The sequence below is a fragment of the Cibotium barometz genome, chromosome 27, assembly GCF_041138505.1.
Source record: "Cibotium barometz isolate CiBa-2024 chromosome 27, ASM4113850v1, whole genome shotgun sequence".
NCBI classification, from domain to species: Eukaryota; Viridiplantae; Streptophyta; class Polypodiopsida; order Cyatheales; family Cibotiaceae; genus Cibotium; species Cibotium barometz.
In genome coordinates, this window is record NC_141072.1 from 8988759 (window position 1) to 8994758 (window position 6000).

Below are 6000 nucleotides of genomic sequence, written 5' to 3' on the forward strand. Positions count from 1 at the left end.
CTCTCAAACAAGTGATATCCTACTTTAAACACAAAGCTAACAAAAACATCAAAAACAACCAAGCAAAACATCAAAATACAACAAAAAAGTAAAAAACCACATGCCAAAGAGCCCTGGCACCGGGCTATGGAGGCTCCATTAGATTCGAATCAAAGATGGCGTGGACAAGTAGAGGATTGGCGCTCCCCGACAGTGACACCAACAAAGATGTTAAGGAAACCCTACCCTAACGTGTCGTGAAAAGTTGCCTATCCGTCGAGCTCGAGCATGGCTCAAGAGCTCCACTGCTGCAGCCTCTCGTACCGTCGTCCTCCCTCACTCGTTGTCACACCGAGGCCGTTGCTCTAATCCAATGGGTGATGCAAGCTCTCTCGCAAAGATCGTGTGGGATCTCTGCAGAAGATGATCGCTCGTTGGTTAGCCTAATCACTCAAGAAAGAGAGAGAGAGAGAGAGAAAGAGAGAAAGAAAGAAAGATTTTATTAACGTCTTCAAAAAAACCAAACTCGGCCTATGAGACAAATCAGTGTACCTATGTGGAGTATCCTCTGTCATCCCAACAAAATGAAAAAGTACTGAACCAAAAAAGCTGAATCTGGGTGTGCAATAAGTACAATGAGTGGGGGAGGTGATGGAGCTCTACTACTAGGAGAATGCAAAGCTATATGCATGGAGTATACAATCATGATATGCAACCTAGCTAGCTCCATCCTGTACCATACTGGGGGTATAGAATGGTATACATCAATGAAGGGGGTGTCCACAGCTCCCTGAATGTAAGATTCCTCCCCAGCCTCTCAAAATGCCCAGCATCTTCCCCTGTAATCAATCCCTCTTCAAAAATATAAAAGACTTGTTTCTAACTGTTTTAACCTAGAGAGAGAAAATATTCTAGAGAGAGAATATTCAGATTTTTAATATTTTTGGATAGAAAATTATCTCATCTTATTAAAATAAGTTTCCCTGAAATAGAAATTCAAAAAGAACTTTCCAATGTGCAATTGAAATTAATTGGAAATGGGTATAAAGGACCTTAGCCTAAGGGTCTAGATTTTCAGAAATTTTTGGATTATGGTCCAATTAAGGTTCCTATGGGCCAATAGCATCAATCCATGTGTAGGGAGGAGATAAATCCAATTTGTAAAAGAAGATACCCAAAAATGAGTAAATGCTCACATAAGATGAAGAGTTGAAAATGTACAAGGTTTATTAGTAAAAAACTATGAGTAATATTAAAAATATGAGATATTTTGGGTATAATGATTCCATTTTGACACATATGTAAGGAAGGGGAGTTCTTTAAAGGAGGTGCATATTTCACATAAGATGAAGAGTTGAAAATGTACAAGGTTTATTAGTAAAAAACTATGAGCAATATTAAAAATATGAGATATTTTGGATATAATGATTCCATTTTGACACATATGTAAGGAAGGGGAGTTCTTTAAAGGAGGTGCATATTTCACATAAGATGAAGAGTTGAAAATGTACAAGGTTTATTAGTAAAAAACTATGAGCAATATTAAAAATATGAGATATTTTGAGTATAATGATTCCATTTTGACACATATGTAAGGAAGGGGAGTTCTTTAAAGGAGGTGCATATTTCACATGCTTGAATGAGTTTAAGATTAACCACAAAAAAAAAGTCTCAAAGAGAGTAAGATTCGAGATAAGAATAAGATTTAAACTTTATTCATTCTTGAAACATATACAGTAAAGATAGACGAACTCTTTACACTTCCATAAGCCCGTCCATCATATGATCACAAAAGCAGCACTCACAAGCTGCGCACGTATAAGGTAACTCATCTATGGGAATAATTCTGTTGGTTATTGCCGCACCTATCTCAGTGGTATGAGGTGATCTAACAAAAGGACCTCTGAGAGGCAAGCCAAAAACGGGGTAAAGGCATATCTTCTGTGATGAGGAAGAAAACACGCCAGTAAGAAGACTCGCTCAGAAAACCCAAGATGCCTTGATCTCATGACGCAGTAGTATCGGGGACCCAAGCCCAAAGCTTCAATAACCATGGCCAAGCGGACATTGTTATGAAAGTGCTGCTGACCCCAGGGTGTTACCCTAGTTATGTCTTGATAGGTCCGCCATTTGGTCTGAGCTACAGAAGTTCCCAAGTGAGGAAAAAGTGAGCACTCATACTGTTCTATAAAATCTCTCTTTACAGACTCGCTTGCGTCTTGAAGGTGAGAAATCATCATGGATAAAACTGCCAAGCCATGAAGGAGATTAAGAAGAAGGGAGATCGATGGAAGTAAGATTACTGTGAGTGACAGGTAAAAGTTATGACTTACATAAAGGAAGGAGCTAGCATAACTTAGAAGCCAACGGTATCTTGCCACTGAAGTTTTACCGTCTTTCCATGATTTGGGTTTGGCACATATTTCTATGAAATACATTAAGAACTTTGAGATGAGGAGGTAAAAGAAGCTTGTAGGCTAAGTCACCTACTTTCATTGAATTCAGATATACGGCTCACAATATCTGGGGGATAACTTCTTATACTCCCCAAGAGATAAGAACTTCTTTTGGGCCGTACTCGGATGAAAACCAAAACCTTGGTATCCAAAACACCGATTTTCACTTCTGAACTCATTGTTCTGAATCCTTAAAACAGGCGTGACTCCTGAGAAGTATTCTAGGGAGAGGGTCTTCCTTTTTTAAACAGAATCTTTCTTTTATTTTAGAGAGAGAATAATTATAAGATCAAAAAGGGAGATTCTTACTCCTGTATACCTCGAAGGCTGGAGGAGAATCTTACATTCTACCCCACTTAAAAATACGAGATGTCCTCATCTCGCAAGGTAGAGGACAACTCTTTTTCTTAAGATCCAATTTATTCTGGGGTTCCTTATATTCTGGTCAACTCAACAGAATACTGGGATAAATATCCCTTATATAGAACTGTTCCCACCGAGCAACGAATTCAGGGTACTGGCAGTGGAAGTAGCACTTCTCGCGCGGGACAGGGGTCCCACATCCGGGGCCTCACCCACGGATATCCGGATAAGAGACTAATCCATCGGTTGTTCCAAAACCGAACCCGGAAAAACTTCCTTTACCGGAAAAAGCACGGGCAATTCCACCAGGACAACTTTTTACTCTAACGTAGTCAAGATCATTTCTGATCAAGCTGATGCAATTGCATCTATAAGATACTTGGTCAGATCAAGGAAGAAACGCCCAACCACTGTAGTGATGGGATCCAATTAGGAATTTGGTTAGGTTTTGTCCCGGGTACCAAGGAAAAGAATTCCAAGGCCCCCTAGCCGAAAGTTCATGCAAACATAAAACTAGTCACACCACTTACACACCCAATATGAAATTGCCTTTTTCTCAACATCAGCTAACTTTAAAACAATCTTTTAATGAAACCATAGTATCACTGATCACAATCTTCCAATTTATCCGGTTGATTCAATTTCCCATCATTCCTTCATCAGAGTATCTATGGCATCATTGGCAACTAGAACGCTCACCACCTGTCCACTCAGGGGCCTTTTCAATAGTTCCTAGCCCATAATACTTGGCAATATAATCACTTATCAAGATGGACTCTCGTTGAAGATCAGCAAGATCAACCAACAGATCCATATAAAAGAGCCATGGACTCATCCGTTGAGGACCAGCAAGTTCAGTCAACCAGATCCATGCCCGGTTTCAGAAAACAACTCTTACCCCTTGTTCCAATATCTTCCTCGACGCACGCGTGGGTATCCTAGGTGACCCAGAGCCCGAGCACCGTATGGTCAGCACCCTCTAGGATCCTTCGCAGGTGACCTAGTGCTTCACTCATAGGCCGCTTCCTTGGTCCCTCATCCACCGTACCGGAAGCTCACCATTTTAATCGAACCGAGACTGGTCAAGACCTCGGTCGACCTTGCTACGCGAGACGTCCTCCATTGACTCTCCGTCAATAGTTGCAACTTTATCAGTTAGGTCTCCACGACCTTAATCACAAGACGGTCAAAATGCTTCCCCAGCATTCTTGACATACAGCAACAAACAGCATTTACAAACAGTTTACAAATACAATTTCTATATTAACTCTTATTTTTCCACATTATCCCTCATTAATCCACATTACTTATTCCACATTCCATTTATATGTGTACTCATCCAATCACATCATTTTCCATCTCTTCACTTCAGATTCCTTCACATCACATATCATATATTCACATCCATATCCATATCCACATCCATATCCACATCCACATCCACATCCACATTCACATCCATACATCCACATCTACATGCTTACCTCCATTTTCACATCCTCATTTATACATCCACATCCCATATCCACATTCATACATACACATCCATATCCACATCCATACATCCACATTCACATCTATACAGCCACATCTACATCCACATTCACATCTATGCATATACATCTTCATGCATACATCTATTTTCACATTCATACATCCACACTCCCATCTCCACATCCACACATCCACATACATACATCCATTTCCACATTCCCATTCATATAACCCCATATGCCTTCACATCTAATCTTTTACTGTATCACATCCATTCTCGCCCTATCACAACCCATATACATCTTATCCTATCACATACACTTCTTACCTCATCCCATACACATCTTATCACATCTTAATTCATCTTATCACCTCCTAACTTATTTCATAAGCATCTTATCACCTCTTATCACATCTTATACACCTCTTATCACATTCTATCACATCTCATATCTATTTATAGAATACAAGAGAATTCTTATATTTGATATAAGATTTCTTTACACATTTTTGAATTTCTGTTTCAGGGAAATTCATTTTAATAATATGAGAAATTTTTCTATCTAAAAATATTCAAAATTTGAATATTCTCTCTCTAGAATATTTTTTCTCTCTATGTTAAAACGGTTAGAAATAAGATCTTTCATATTTCTGAAGAGGGGATTGATCACAGGGGAATATGCTGTACATTTTGAGAGGCTGGGGAGGAATCTTACATTCTCTCCCACTTGAAAAACATGAGATGTCCTCATCTCGCAAACTGGGGTAATTTCGCAAGATGCACGAATATGAGACTTAGAGAAAATTTTTAATCAAGATTAACCACCAAGAAAAGTCTCAAAGAGAGCAAGATTCAAGATAAGAACAAGATTTAAACTTTATTCATTCTCGGAACATATACAGTAAAGATAGAAGAACTCTTTACACTTCCATAAGCCTGTCCATCATATGGTCACAAAAGCAGCACTCACAAGCTGCACAAGTATAAGGTAACTCATCCATGGGAATAATTCTGCTGGTTATTGCCGCACCTATCTCAGTGGTATGAGGTGATCTAACAAAAGGACCTCTGAGAGGCAAGCCAAAAACAGGGTAAAAGCATATCTTCTGATGAGGAAGAAAACACGCCAGTAAGAAGACCCGCTCAGAAAACCTAAGATGCCTTGATCTCATGATGCAGTAGTATCGGGGACCCAAACCCAAGGCTTCAATAACCATGGCCAAGCAGACATTGTTACGAAAGTGCTGTTGACCCCAGGGTGTTACCCTAGTTATGTCTTGATAGGTCCGCCATTTGGTCTGAGCTACCAAGTGAGGGAAAAGTGAGCGCTCATACTGTTCTATAAAATCCTTCTTCACAGACTCGCTTGCGTCTTGAAGGTGAGAAATCATCATGGATAAAACTAATTCCTGTTGCCAAGCCATGAAGGAGATTAAGAAAGAAAGGAGATCGATGGGAGTAAGATTATTGTGAGCGACAAGTAAGAGTTACGACTTATATAAAGAAGGAACTAGCGTAACCTAGAAGCCACCGGGGTTTCTTGCCACTGAAGTTTTACTGTCTCTCCATGATTTGGGTTTGGCACAAATTTCTATAGAAGGCATTAAGAACTTTGAGATGAGGAGATAAAAGAAGTTCGTAGGCTAAGTCACCTACTTTCTTTGGTCCACAATATCTGGGGGATAATTTGTTATACTTCCTAAGAGA